Consider the following 15,190-nt stretch of genomic DNA (forward strand, 5'->3'; position numbering starts at 1 on the left):
TAGGAACATCTCCTCTGCTCTTCTACAAAACTGTCCTTGTGGGATCTTTTAGCTCTATCTGATGGGACAGAGGGGCGTATCAATTTAACTTCTTATCTTAAAGGCACATCTCCAACAATACAGCACACCTATAATACTTCACTGAAAGTCAGGGTCGGATTTTCACATTGCTGGAAGTTTCCGCATAATGGTACTGGAGCCCTGCATTTTAACCTCCAAACAAAGCTTCCAACATGTTTGCTAAGGGAACAGGTTTAGTTTGCAACTGTGTTTTAAGAAGGCAACTGCCACATTACTTCCAATGATCTTTCATTGCTTTGCTTACCAAGAAAATATCCACCTCTAGCTCACAAATATTCAAAAACCATGCATCCATCACCTTTTGAGGAAGAGATCAAAAGACATCCAATCCCCAGAAAGAGAAAAAAAATCACCTCACCTGTGTGTTAAATTTCAAGTTTAGATTCTCCTCACGTCGAAAGTCTCACCAAGTCTACCCTCTCAAGATCTTCCAGGATCTCTCAGACACTTTTACTATTGTCTAGAAACTGATAGGTTATGGCACATCTCTGGAGCAGTTAAGACTTGAACCTGAGCCTTTTGGATTCAACCACTGGCACTACCACTACCACTACCATGGTGGCACAGTGGTTAGCACTGCTGCCTCACAGCGCCAGAGACCCGGGTTCAATTCCCGCCTCAGGCGACTGACTGTGTGGAGTTTGCACGTTCTCCCCGTGTCTGCGTGTGTTTCCTCTGGGTGCTCCGGTTTCCTCCCACAGTCCAAAGATGTGTAGGTTCAGGTGAATTGGCCATGCTAAATTGCCCGTAGTGTTAGGTAAGGGGTAAGTATAGGGGTATGGGTGGATTACGCTTCGGCGGGTCGGTGTGGACTTGTTGGGCCGAAGGGCCTGTTTCCACACTGTAATCTAATCTAATCTACCACTACACTACAAAAGCCCTCATCGGGATCTTCTATGCTTATACAGCCAAAACTGCCAGGTTAATTTGGAGAGTTAGGGTACCCTTTGAGAGAAGTCTAAGCATCCTTTTTGAATGGGTCAGGTCAGTGTTAAATGCAGACATTAATGCATATAAAAATTAATTTAATAGAACTGTCAAGGCATTTAAATCCCCAAGCTCTTGGATTAAAAAAAACACTGCAGTTGAAAATGATCGATGCTTGCAATTTATAGGATTAATGTTGCGTGACTAATTCCACCTCGCATCACCATACGATATTGGGGAGAGGGTGCACTTCTATGTCCCCAATTTAAATACTACCTCCAAGTCTTTTATGGATACAAATTTATGCTTTCATTAGAAGTTAAATGTATTAAGTAATTTTGCATATTTAAATTATTTTATCAAAATAGTTTTATGGGGAGTCATTAAAAAAATCCTAGAATTTTATTTTATTCCAATTCAGCATGGTTCAAAGTTAGCCCATGATGCATGCTTGATGAGTTTGCATGGAAGATGTAAGGGCAAAGGTGGTAAGTGGAATGTCATAGGTTGGCATGAGATGGCACTAAGTTGGCATAGGACATAAAGTGGGCTATAAGCATTTGTAAAGGGGCATAGGTTAGAATGGGTGATATCAGGGACCATGAATATTAAATAGATGGACAGGGTTGGCCTGGTGATATGAGCAACAATGGACCACAGGACATAATGTGGTCTGAGTTGGTATGGTCAAAGCATGAAGACTTTGCGGTAGATAAGGATGTTTGAGGTCTGAGGACCGGAGGGCAGCTTTTTGATTTAGTGCTTTCTTTTACCACCAGAATGATGTCACGGATCACCAAGATAGGTCTTTCACAAGTCTATTTTCAGCAGCCCATGTGGTTACCTCCACAATATTTTCAGTGGCACCAGACCTGATACCCACAACTGCCTGCCAACACCCCCAACTACCTAAAACAAAATGTAGAACTTTCTGCCAAGCCAGGTCAACCCCTTCAGGAATGTTCTGAAGTAAGTGTTCCCAACTTAGGAGGGAAAATTCAGCCCCAGTCATAGTTTTGTGTTTAATCCCCTGGAACTAGACTTACCCAAAACCTCTTAACAGGTTATTGAAAGTGGCAATCATGCAATGCAATGAGAAACCTCTTTTGCTCAGGAATAAAGTGTAATTTTGGCATTAAAACATTTGTGAAGTACACAGCTAAACATGCAGCAAAATTAAAAATAGCACAGGTTATACAAATCAGTTTAAACATGCTAGAATAGCAAACAGCGTACTCATGAGGAAGTGGTACATAAAATTTCCCTCATCTTAAGACACACTGCTCTCCTGTTTCAATATTAAAGCAGGAAACAGCCAGTGGTTAACTACGTGCAACAGTCTGGAGGTGATTCAGCTACTCTGACACAACCATGAAACCACACAGTTTGTGGGAAGTTCTGTTAAATGAGAGTGTTGTGGCTATCAAGAACCAGAGGAGAATGATGACATTTTCTGGTATTTTATGATTTATGTGATGTTGCATCATAATCAGGATTCTTGCAACATAGCAGTAATGTCCCTGACTCTGAGCCAGAAGCTCCACAAATTGATGGTCAACCATTATAGTTGGAACAATCAATCTGCAAATCCTTCTATTACAGATCAATGGCAGGCAGTAAGATTTGGAAAGATTTCTGGTCAAAGTCATATAGTCATAGTGTCATAAAGATGTACAGCATGGAAACAGACCCTTCAGTTCAACCCATCCATACTGACCAGATATCCCAACCCAATCTAGTCCCACCTGCCAACACCCGGCCCATATCCCTCCAAACTCTTCCTATTCATATACCCATCCAAATGCCTCTTAAATGTTGCAATTGTACCAGCCTCCCACCACTTCCTCTGGCAGCTCATTCCATACTCGTACCACCCTCTATGTGAAAACGTTGCACCGTAGGTCTCTTTTATATCTTTCCACTCTCACCCTAAACCTATGCCCTCTAGTTTTGGACTCCCCGACCCCAGGGAAAAGAGTTTGTCTATTTATCTTATCCATGTCCCCCATAATTTTGTAAACCTCTATAAGGTCACCCCTCAGCCTCCGACGCTCCAGGGAAAACAGCCCCAGCTTGTTCAGCCTCTCCCTATAGCTCAAAGCCTCCAACCCTGGCAATATCCTTGTAAATCTTTTCTGAACCCTTTCAAGTTTCACAACATCTTTCTGATCGGAAGGAGGCCAGAATTGCACGCAATATTCCAACAGTGGTCTAACTAATATCCTGTACAGCCACATCATGACCTCCCTACTCCTGTACTCAGTACTCTGACCAATAAAGGAAAGCATACCAAACGCCGCCTTCACTATCCTATCTACCTATGACTCCACTTTCAAGGAGCTATGAACCTGCACTCTAAGGCCTCTTTGTTCAGCAACACTCCCTAGGACCTTACCATTAAGTGTATAAGTCCTGCTAAGATTTGCTTTCCCAAATTTCAGCACCTCGCATTTATCTGAATTAAACTCCATCTGCCACTTCCCAGCCCATTGGCCCATCTGGTCAAGATCCTGTTGTAATCTAAGGTAACCCTCTTCGCTATCCACTACATCTCCAATTTTGGTGTCATCTTCAAATTTATTAACTGTACCCTTCATGCCCGCATCCAAATCATTTATGTAAATGACAAAACGTAGAGGACCCAGCACAGATCCTTGTGGCACTCCAGTGGTCACAGACCTCCAGTCTGAAAAACAACCCTCCACCACCATCCTCTGTCTTCTACCTTTGAGTTAGTTCTGTATCCAAATGGCTAGTTCTCCCTGTATTCCGTGAGATCTAACCTTGCTAATCAGTCTCCCATGGGGAACCTTGTCGAACACCTTACTGAAGTCCATATAGATCACATCTATTGCTCTGTCCTCATCAATTCTCTTTGTTACTTCCTCAAAAAACTCAAATCAAGTTTGTGAGACATGATTTCTCACACACAAAGCCATGTTGACTAATCCTAATCAATCTGTGCCTTTTCAAATACATGTACATCCTGTCCCTCAGGATTCCCTCCAACAACTTGCCCACCACCGATGTCAGGCTCACTGGTCTATAGTTCCCTGGCTTGTCCTTACGACCCTTCTTAAACAGTGGCACCACGTTTGCCAACCTCTAGTCTTCCAGCACCTCACCTATGACTATCGATGATACAAATATCTCAGCAAGAGGCCCAGCAATCACTTCTCTAGCTTCCCACAGAGTTCTAGGGTACACCTGATCAGGTCCAGGAGATTTATCCACCTTTACCCGTTTCAAGACATCCAACACTTCCTCCTTTGTAGTCTGGACACTTTGCAAGATATGATGGAAAGGAAGTTGTAACCTCTGCAGTCTGTAGCTATGAATAGTGATGCCAGAGCGTGCATTTGCCACAAACTTGCCTATCCATATGATCCAAAACACACCACTGCCATATCATAATAAAAAAAAGAACAGCATAATATGGCATCTAACAAACAGATTGCCCAAACCCACAATCTCCGCCACCTAAAGCAGCTGTAGAATCGGAATTTCACAACTTCCAAATACTCAATAAATCACTCACCATATTGACTTGGAAACATTTCACTGTTCCTCCATCACCAAAGTCCCTCAACCTCTGAATTGTGGATGCACCTTTATCATATTGACAATGGGAGTCCATGGAATAAGAGTGGGCAATATATTGACAGGATATCACACAATATTAATATGGTGATATAAGATGTGTGATTTATACAAATATTTTATCATTTATCTTACAGTTTGAATTTGAATTAGTAGCATATGTATTTTGGTCTGAATCTGAAGTGGTTTATGAATAACTTGTGTTTCTGTAATCAGGGGGATTTCTTTTGGAAACAGTATAAGATACAGTTCCGAGTGCGATTTTTCTTCAGTGGGAGAGTTTATGACTGAACAAAACAAACAATGTTGTGCATTAGGCTTTTGGTTTATAGGGTTCTACAAATTGTTTGATTGGGAAAAACACCACTGCTTTGGGAAAGCTTTTGGGTTTCAATTTGATGGTTTACAGAAGTTTTGGCTGAAGCTGGATGTGTAATACTGTTGCGCCTGAGAAAGGGAGGTAGTTTACGACGGTTAAAAAAAAAGGTCACTTCCATGTAAAGCACTGAGTTTTAAAATTCAAGACCAGCAGTGTTTGGTGAAGAGTTATCTGAAGTTGAGAAAATCTAAACTTTTTATATGCAGTCTCAAGGAAGAGGCCATCAGATTATTAAGATTGGAACTGAGGACAGTTAACTAAGATTTAAGTTGTGGTAAGAAAATGGAATTCTCTCTTGTGCAAGTATTAAAAAGTAGTGGCTGAGATTAATAGGATTGTATTTTACTGTATGCTCTGAAATTGTGTTATATGTAAATCATTTGATTTATGCTGTATTATCTTCATTTATTTTGCATAATAAACTTGTTTTGTTAAACCCAAATCTGCAGTGTTTCAGTGAAAGACTGCCTCATTAAAACCAACAAAAAAAAAGATCTATCAAGCCAAAATGCAGTCTCATACTTATCCAATAATATTCATTGGAATCATAGTTCCCCCAAAATTAATATTTTACAAGTCTACCTTACCCTAAAAAAGAGGAAGGAAATTCAAAATTACATTATACTGTTGAATTTTAGTTTAAATCCATGTCATCAATTTTCAATCACCAATCCTGATCAGGAGTAAGCAATAATACTTGCTAATGCTAGAAAGAAAAACAACATAAAAACTGAGTATTTCTGATGAAGGGGTATCTCTGGCGCAGGTCAGCATTTGTATCATCACCGAAACAGTTATGGAGGATAGGCTATGTGTATTGCGGTTGGTCACTGGACATATGCAAACATCAAAGCCACATACAATTATAAACCACTTGGAAAGGTTATAGGATCAGTCAGAACCTCTTGTAAACAACCCCACGGCATCAATGTGAATTTCATTTCAGTTTCCTCATTTCCCCTTATCCCAGTTCCAACCTTCCAACTCGGCACCGTCCTCATGACCTGTCCATCTTCCTTTCCACTTATCCGCTCCACCCTCCTCTTTGACCTATCACCATTACCCCCACCTTCGTCTACCCCCTAACGTACTCTCAGCTACCTTCCCCCCAACTCCACTCCCGTTCCCATTTATCTCACCACCCCCTCGGCTCACAGCCTCATTCCTGATGAAGGGCATTTACTCAAAACGTCAATTCTCCTCTTCCTCAGAAGCTCCCTGACCTGCTGTGCTTTTCCAGGACCACACTCTCGACTCTAATCTCCAGCATCTGCAGTCCTCACAATGTCAATCGTGCCTCAGTGGTAACATTCTCAACTGTCAATAAGTTGTGGGTACATGTCCCATTCCAGAGATTTTAGCACACAAGTCTGGTCTGGCACACAAGCCAGTAATGAAGGAGTGCTGTATTGTTGGAGTCGTCATCATTCTGATGACCCATCTGTTCTCCGTTGGATATAAAAGATCCCAAGGCATTATTTCAAAGAGCAGCAAGAGAGCTCTTCCTCCTGGCATGGTCAATATTTATCCCTCAACTAACATCAGTCAAAACAGATTATCTGATGTTAAAATATTGGTATTTCTGCAAGCTTGCTATACTCAAATTGGCTGCAACATTTCCTAACTACACTTCACTGAGACAGAGATGTCAATGAATGGACTCTCTAACTTCAAATAATGTTGATCTTATTAATGTTGATCTTGCTTCGCACACCTCCTGTGTAGTGTAACCTATATGCCTCACTCTGTCTAAAAACCCTATGATCGGTATGTCCTTGCTTATGATCTGTCTGTACTGCTCACAAAAAAAGCTTTTCACTGTACTTAGGTGCATGTGACTACAATAAATCAAATTAAATATCAAATTCCAAGCTGACACACCAAATAAGGGAGGAGTTGTCCTGCCCGAAGTGCCACTTTCTGAAGACCAGGCTGAGCCCTGTTCAGTCCTCTCACGTGGATGTGTGAGATCCTATCTCACCATTTTAAAAAGCAACATGGATACAAAGTTGGCAAACTGGCAGGAAACAGACAGTAGCGGTGAAGTGATGTTTGTCAGGATAGAAGAAGGTTTTTAGTGGAACTTCCCCATTCACACCTGCTTTTCATAAATATTAGTGATCTAAACTCAGTCGTACAGATTACAATTCCAAAATTTGCAGATAATATAAAATGTGAATACATTTTAAACCATAAAAAGACAGTTGCAGACTTCAAGGGATATTGAAAAGCTGGTAGAATTGGTAAATGAAATTTGATAGAGAACTGAGAAATGATTTTATTTCTTGTCAAAATGTAAGTCAAGGTGCGGGAAAGGCAGAGGAGACCAATACTAAGTTGAAATGCTCAGAAGACCAATACAGACACAGTGGGCCAAGTGGCCTCCCTCTGAACGGTAATGATTCTTCAACAACATAAAGAATATAATTCTAAAGGGGATTCAGGATGTTGCATGCTTCAATATGGTAGGCGATTTCAACTTTCCAAATATAGATTGGGACTGCCATAGTGTTAAGGGTTTAGATGGAGAGGAATTTGTAAGGTGTGTACAAGAAAATTTTCAGATTCAGTACGTGGATATACCTAATAGAGAAGGTGCAAAACTTGACCTACTCCTGGGAAATAAGGCAGGTAAGTGATTGAAGTGTCAGTGGGGGAGCACTTTGGAGCAAGCAACCATAATTCTAATAGCTTTAAAATAACAATGGAAAACAATAGACCAGATCTAAAAGTTAAAATTCTAAATTGGAGGAAGGCCAATTTTGATGGTATTAAGAAAGAACTTTCAAAGGTTGATCATGGATGCATGTTCGCAGGTAAAGGGACGTCTGGAAAATGGGAAGCCTTCAGAAATGAGATAACAAGAGTCCAAAGACAGTATATTTCTGCTTGGGTGAAAGGCAAGGCTGGTAGGTGGAGGGAATGCTGAATGACTAGAGAAATTGAAGTTTTGGCCAAGAAAAAGGAAGCATATGTCAGGTATGGAGAGTAGAGACTGAGTAAATCTTTAGAAGAGTATAAAGGCAGAGTATACTTAAGGAGTTAAATCAGAAGGGCAAAAAGGGGATATAAGATAACTTTAGCAAATAGGGTTAAGAATCTGAAGGGATTTTAAAAATACATTAAGGTCAAAAGGGTAATGAGAGAGAGAATAGGGCCCCTCAAAGATCAGCAAGGCAGCTTATGTGTGGAATTGCAGGAGATGGGGAGAGATACAAAATAAGTATTTTGCATCAGTGTTCACAGTGGAGAAGAATATGAAAGATATAGAATGTGGAGAAATAGATGGTGACATCTTGAAAAAATGTCCATATTACACAGATGGTGCTGCTAGATGTCTTAAATACATAAAGGTGGATAAATCCCCAGGACCTGATTAATCGTACCCTGGAACTCTGTGGGAAGTGATTGCTGGACCCCTTACTGAGTTATTTGGGTCAACAAAAGTAACAGGGGTGAGGTGCTATAAGACTGGAGGTTGGCTAACATGGTGCCACTATTTAAGAAAGGTGGTAAGGAAATGCCAGTGGACTATAGACCGACGAGCCTGACATCAGTAGTGGGCAGTAGTAAAAAGTGAGGTCTGCAGATGCTGGAGATCAGAGCTGAAAATGTGTTGCTGGTTAAAGCACAGCACGTCAGGCAGCATCCAAGGAACAGGAAATTCGACGTTTCGGGCCAGAGCCCTTCATCAGGCTTCATAAGTTTCCTGATGAAGGGCTCTGGCCCGAAACGTCGAATTTCCTGTTCCTTGGATGCTGCCTGACCTGCTGTGCTTTAACCAGCAACACATTTTCAGATCAGTAGTGGGCAAGTTGTTGAAAGTAAATCCTGTCCCTCAGGATTTCATGTATTTGGAAAGGCAAGGACTGTTTAGGGATAGTCAACATAGTTTTGTACGTGGGAAATCATGTCTCACCAAATTGAGTTTTTTGAAAAAGTAATGAAGAGGGTTGATGAGGGGTGAGCAGTGGACACATCCATATGGAGATTTCAATAAGGTGTTTGAAAAGGTTCCTTGTGGGAGACTGGTTAGCAAGTGTAGATCTTATGGAATACAGGGAGAACTAGCTATATGGATGCAGAAGTGGCTCGAAGGTAGAAGACAGAGAATGGTGGTGGAGGGTTGCTTTTCAGATTGGAGGCCTGTGACCAGTTGTGTGTCACAAGGATCGGTGCTGGGTCCACTGTGTCTCATCATTTAAGTAAGTGATTTGGATACGCACATAGGAGATATAGTTGGTAAGTTTGCAGATGACACAAAAATTGGAGGTGTAGTGGACAGCAAAGATGGTTACCTCAGACTACAACAGGATCTTGATCAGATGGGTCAATGGGCTGAGGAGTGGCAGATGGAGTTTAATTTAAATAAATGTGAGATGCTGCATTTTGGAAAGGCAAATCAGGACTGGACTTATACACTTAACGGTAAGGTTATGGGGAGTGTCGTTGAACAAAGAGACCTTGGAGTGCAGGTTCATAGTTCCTTAAAAGTGGAGCCGCAGGTAGATGGAATAGTGAAGGCGGCATTTGTTATGCTTTCGTTTATTGGTCAAAATATCAAGATTTGGGAGGTCATGTTGCGGCTGTACAGGACATTGGTTAGGCCACTTTTGGAATACTGTGTGCAATTCTGATCTCCCACTTACTGGAAGGATGATGTGAAACTTGAAAGGATTCAGAAAAGATTTACAAGGATGTTGCCAGGGTTAGAGGTTTGAGCTATGGAGAGGCCAAATACACTGGGGCGGTTTTCCATGCAGTGATGGAGGCTGAGGGAGCGACTTTATAGAGGTTTATAAAACCATGAAGGTGTTGGATAGGGTAAATTGACAAGGTCTTTTCCTTGGGGTAGGGGAGTACAAGTGCTGGCAAATGGGATTGACCAGTTTAAGATATATGGTCAGCATAGATGAGTCAGACCGAAGAGTGTTTCCATAATGTACATCTCCATGACTCTAAGTTACCAATTATTATTGTAAACTCCAGTGGATATAAACCAAGGCTGTCTAAATTTTTCCACCCAGATAACCTGCCCATTCCAGATATTATTTAGTACATCATGTCTGAATTGCTTCAAACGTATTTATATCCTTCCTTAAGTTAGGAGATCAATACTGTGTATGTACTCCGGATGTGGTCTCACCATTGCCATGTATAAACAGAAGTATAATCCTGTTACCTTACATAGAATTCCTATAGTAACAAACAATATGTCCTATTAGCTTTTCTAGTTACTCAGTGGATCTGCATACTAACCTTTGGTGACGTATGCACTACAACATGTAGATCCCTCTGTACTTCAGCGCTCTGCAATCTCACCATGAGACTATAAACATTTTCATTTTTCCTTCCAATTGGCCAGTTTCACATTATAGTCTATTTTTCAAATGTGTCAAATTATTTAAACTAATTATTTGCTATTGTAGCCTCTTCATGGCCTCTCACAACTTATCTATGTTATCAGTAAATTTAGCTACAATACTTCCTTCCCTTCATCCTTGTCACTTACATAAATTATGAAAACTTGAGGCTCAAGTGCTTCCCTGTGGCTTACTCTTCATTAAATCTTTCCAACCAGAAAATGACTCATTTGTGCCTATTTTCCATTTCCTGCTAGTCAGTTAATCTTCTATCCATGCCATGTTACCCTGTCTATTATCTTTAACTTCTCTAAGTGCCCTGTTATAAATTCTTTAATAAGGAAATTCTGCATAAAGGATTTTAACATCTTTCCAATGATAGATGTTAAGCAAACTGACCTGGAGTTTTCAGCTTTCCATTTCTCCCCCTTTTGGAATAAAGAAGTTACATTCACTATTCTCCAATCTAATGGACATTCCACAAATGTAGGAATTTCTGGAAAATTAAAAACAATGCAACAACGACCCTACTAGCCATTTCTTTTAAGACCCTAAGCTGGTGTCCATCACTGGACCTGGGGCTGACAAGATCCCAGCTAATCTACTCAGTAACAATCTCTGATGATTGTGATTTTTTTGAGTTCCTACATCCCTTCCATTACCTGGTATCCAGCTTTCTTCTATAGTAAAGATCAATGCAACTACAACATGAGGAACACAGTTTTTACGCAGTGAGTGGTTAGAATGTGGAATGTTGTCTCTCACCTCACTCTATCAGCATCCTTCTATTCCTTCCTCCATTATGCTTATCTAAATAAGAAAAGAAATTGATGCAGGAATAGGCCATTCACCCCTTCAAGCCTGCCCACCATTTTAAGATCATGGCTGATCCGCCTCACCAACTCCTTGATATCTCAAAACCTCTTCTTTAAATACTTTCAGTGATTTAGCCTCCACAATTCTTTGGGATAGAAAACCCTAGACATTCACTACTAGTAGAATAAATTCCTATTCATGTCAGTGTCCCCTTATTCCATAATTATATTCCCTAGCTTGAGATTGCCTCATTAGTGGAAATATCTCAAGATATACTCCGTAAAGTCCTCTCAGAATCTTGTTTGTTTCCATCAGATTATGCATCATTTTTCTAAACTCTAGTGAATGAAGACCTGTTTTGCCATTCTTCCTCAGTCAACCCCCTTCATCTCAGAAATCAGGCTCGTGAATCTCTGCCTCCAGTGCCAATATATCCTTTTTTAAAATACTGGGATCAAACAGCACACACTACTCAGGTGAGACCTCAATAATACCCTGGATTCTTATAAAGTGTCTTTCCTGTGTGTAAACTCTAGTCCTTTGCATTTAAAGCCAGAATTCCCTTTCATTTATTAATTACATGCTGCATTTGCATGCTGACCTTTTTCTGTTCATGTACACAAACACCCAGGTCTCAGAATGCTTCACTTTTGTTTTGGAAGTCCCTCACAGTTTAAATGGAAGCCTGCTTGGTGACTCTTTCTACCAAATGAGGTAACTCACTTTCCAGTATTACACACCAGGTTTTGGCCCATTTTCTGAATCTATCCATATCTCCTTATAGATTTCTTAGGTCTGCAACACAACATCCCCACTCACCTATTTTCACAACAATTTTACTCCTCAACACATTAGTAAACAATGGAGACACTTGGAATGTTCTTTGGGGCACTCCACTAGTTACATCTTTCTCATGTGAAAAATATCCATTAATTCTAATTCTGTCTTAGAATGTCTACAGTGCAAATAAAGGCCATTCAGCACATTTTTAGATTAGATTAGATTCTCGACAGTAGGGAAACAGGCCCTTCGGCCTAACAAGTCTACACCGACCCTCAGAAGTGCAACCCACCCAGATCTGTACCCTGTATTTACCCCTGACTAATGCACCTAACACTATGGGCAATTTAGCATGGCCCATTCACCTGACCTGCACATCTTTGAATTGTGGGAGGAAACCAGAGCACGTAGAGGAAACCCACGCAGACATGGGGAAAATGTGCAAACTCCACACAGACAGTTGCCCAAGGTGTGAATCAAACCCAGGTCCTTGGCGGTGTGAGGCAACATTACTAACTGCTGTGCTGCCCATTGAGTCTGCTCTAACCCTCCAAAAAGTATCTCACCCAGATCCACCCTATCACATTTATACTGGTTAATCCACCCAGCCTACGCATCCCTGGACACAACAGGGCAATTCAACATAGCCAATCCACTTAACCTGCACATCTCTTGGACTGTGGTAGGAAGCTGAAAAATGTGTTGCTGGAAAAGCGCAGCAGGTCAGACAGCATCCAAGGAGCAGAAGAATCGACGTTTCGGGCATAAGCCCTTCTGCTGAAGCCCATGCTGAAGAAGGGCTTATGACCGAAATGTCGATTCTCCTGCTCCTTGGATGCTGCCTGACCTGCTGCGCTTTTCCAGCAACACATCTTTCAGCTCTGATCTCCAGCATCTGCAGTCCTCACTTTCTCCTATGGTAGGAAGCCAGAGCATCTAACGGAAACCCACGTAGACACAGGGAGAACAGAAAATTCCACAGTCACCCAAGGCTGGAATTAAATCTGTGGGGCAACAATGCTAACCATTGCACCATCATGCCTGTCTTCTGTATGTTAACCAATCCACAATCCATGCTAACACATTACTCCCTCCAGCAGAGTTTGCTTAATAACATTGTCTGAGACATGTTATCAATTTCACTGTCAGACTTGTATATGACCTGCCTCAACCACATCCTGCGCAGATTTCACATTCTAGGCTAATTAACAAATTTCTCCTGAATTCCTTCGTTGGTTTAAAGACTACCTTATATTGAACGTTCCTGTTTTGGGTCTTACACAGAAGTACAATGGTCTTCTCAAAATCTACAGTAAATTAAACTCGTCCAAGATTCTAAAGACGTCTGCCAGATCACCTATAAATCTGATCAGTTGTTTCAATTTGCCACCAAAACTAGGAGGTTTTAACTTTCTTGCATCCTCTCCTATACCCCACTTTTTTTAAAAAAAATGCAAACCTGGGAATGAGAAGTTTTCACTCTGCAGTGTGGCGTGTTCTGACAAAAACACACTTAAGCATTATCCACTACGCTGTCACTGATGGGTGCAAGAAATCCCGTTCGTTCAATTCGCTGATCCAAGATCTGACATTTGAGCAAATTATTTATTTTCCACTCGATCGGCTGCATGGGGTGTTCAGCAATGACCTCAGCAGCCAAACAAAACAAAAGCTAGCAAGTTCCTAGTAACTTCTGGCCGAGGCTAGTTAGTGTTTTCTTGAAAGGATGGGTGGGGGTTAAGGTAAACTGAGCAATACACTTTCAGTTGGCTGCATCGACTCTATCACCACAGGAAACTCCAATCCTGAAGGGGATCATATACACAGCCAGAGCAAACCAACAGTCGATGAATCGGGTGTCGCCTACGGTCTGAAACTTCCAACTTGCATTTTGAAAAAAAAAATGCACTAACGCGAAGTGATTCTGGAAAACAATCCAAGAACTGAATTCCCCTGAATTGATGTTGCAGTATAAACCTATACGGGGAGGGGGAAACGGACTGTAAGCTTACTGGAGCCGAGAACTGTCCAGGCCCCTAGCCGCTAGGGCAAGACAAGAGCAGAAGGGGGCATTTTCCAGGCAATGGAGAAACGACGAGTCTCGGTGCAACACTGTATCAGACATGTTGCCGTAAAAGGAATCCAAAATAGCGACTTCCAGCCGCTGTGCTCGCAGCAGCTACACAGGCCCGTGTATGCTCTATATCTCTCCAACACACAGCCTGGCTTCAGCAACACAAAAAATAAATCTCTTAGATACAGAAAACCAAAATGACTTACATGATCCGGGGTGCGCTCTCTGCCTTTGTGGTTTTTTTTTAAACAAAGATATAATCTTCTGCAAATGCAAAATTGAAGCCGCGTCTCTTTTTTAAAAACATTCATTTAAGAAAAAAACCCACTACCTGCAGGACTCGCTTTCAGCCCCGCCGCATAGTACAAGCTGCTCTCCAAACAGGGCGCAGCAGCATTGTGGGAACCGGCCCCCATCCGACTCACAGCAGCCGCCCGCCTCCTGCTGGCAACATTCACAATAGCAAGCTTACCGTAATTCAAAATACACCGCTCGCCGGCGTTACATTTGGCTTCAATTCATGGGCTATCCGTTGTTTCAGGACATTACGGATTACAGAGAACAAGCAGACCATTCATCGAGTGAATGAGCACGGGAACAGACCTTGGGTCCTACTTGTCTATGCCAACCAAGTTTTTTTTAATTTTAAAAATATACTTTATTCATCGAATTATTTTCATATCTATAGAACTGGTGATGCCATACATACGTATATATTCCATTTCTTTACATACAGGGATCGGAGTTAATCATTTGTATGTACAAATCTATACATTGACTATCCAGATGTTCTGCTGAGGCGTCAGCGGAGCCCAATTACTGCGTGAGCCCCCTGTTCTTCTTAGGCAGCAGACCTTACACGGTGGTCTTTCCCACCGCATCTTGGTGGCAAGATGGTGCTCCAAGCTTCAGCGTATCCCTCAACACGTAGTCCTGGACCTTGGAATGTGCCAGTCTGCAACACTCAGTCGGGGTCAGCTCCTTCACCTGGAAGATCAACAGGTTTCAGACAGACCAAAGGATGTCTTTCACCGAGTTGATGATCCTCCAGGCACAGTTGATGTTCGACTTGGTGTGTGTCCCGGGAACTGACAGGAGAGCACAGAGTCCCACATCATGGAGCTGCTCGGGGTGAACTTTGACATACACCACTGCATTCCTCTCCAGACT

The 15,190-nt window shown here is 41.7% G+C and overlaps 1 protein-coding gene across 3 annotated transcripts in view; it reads right to left on the bottom strand.

Moving 5' to 3' along the window:
- extl3 (exostosin-like glycosyltransferase 3) overlaps positions 1-14,404 on the bottom strand; it is a 77,500-nt gene extending 63,096 nt beyond the window's left edge. Inside the window, exon 1 of one of the 3 annotated variants that reach the window (XM_060852752.1) lies at positions 14,352-14,404. The gene's annotated coding sequence lies outside the window, so the exon portion shown is untranslated. Of the gene's footprint in view, positions 1-13,405; positions 13,565-14,226 lie in introns of those variants that run through there. The other 2 variants (XM_060852751.1, XM_060852753.1) reach the window with 2 other exon arrangements.
- Positions 14,405-15,190: the final 786 nt, after the last annotated feature.

The sequence above is a fragment of the Hemiscyllium ocellatum genome, chromosome 3, assembly GCF_020745735.1.
Source record: "Hemiscyllium ocellatum isolate sHemOce1 chromosome 3, sHemOce1.pat.X.cur, whole genome shotgun sequence".
Lineage (NCBI taxonomy): Eukaryota > Metazoa > Chordata > Chondrichthyes > Orectolobiformes > Hemiscylliidae > Hemiscyllium > Hemiscyllium ocellatum.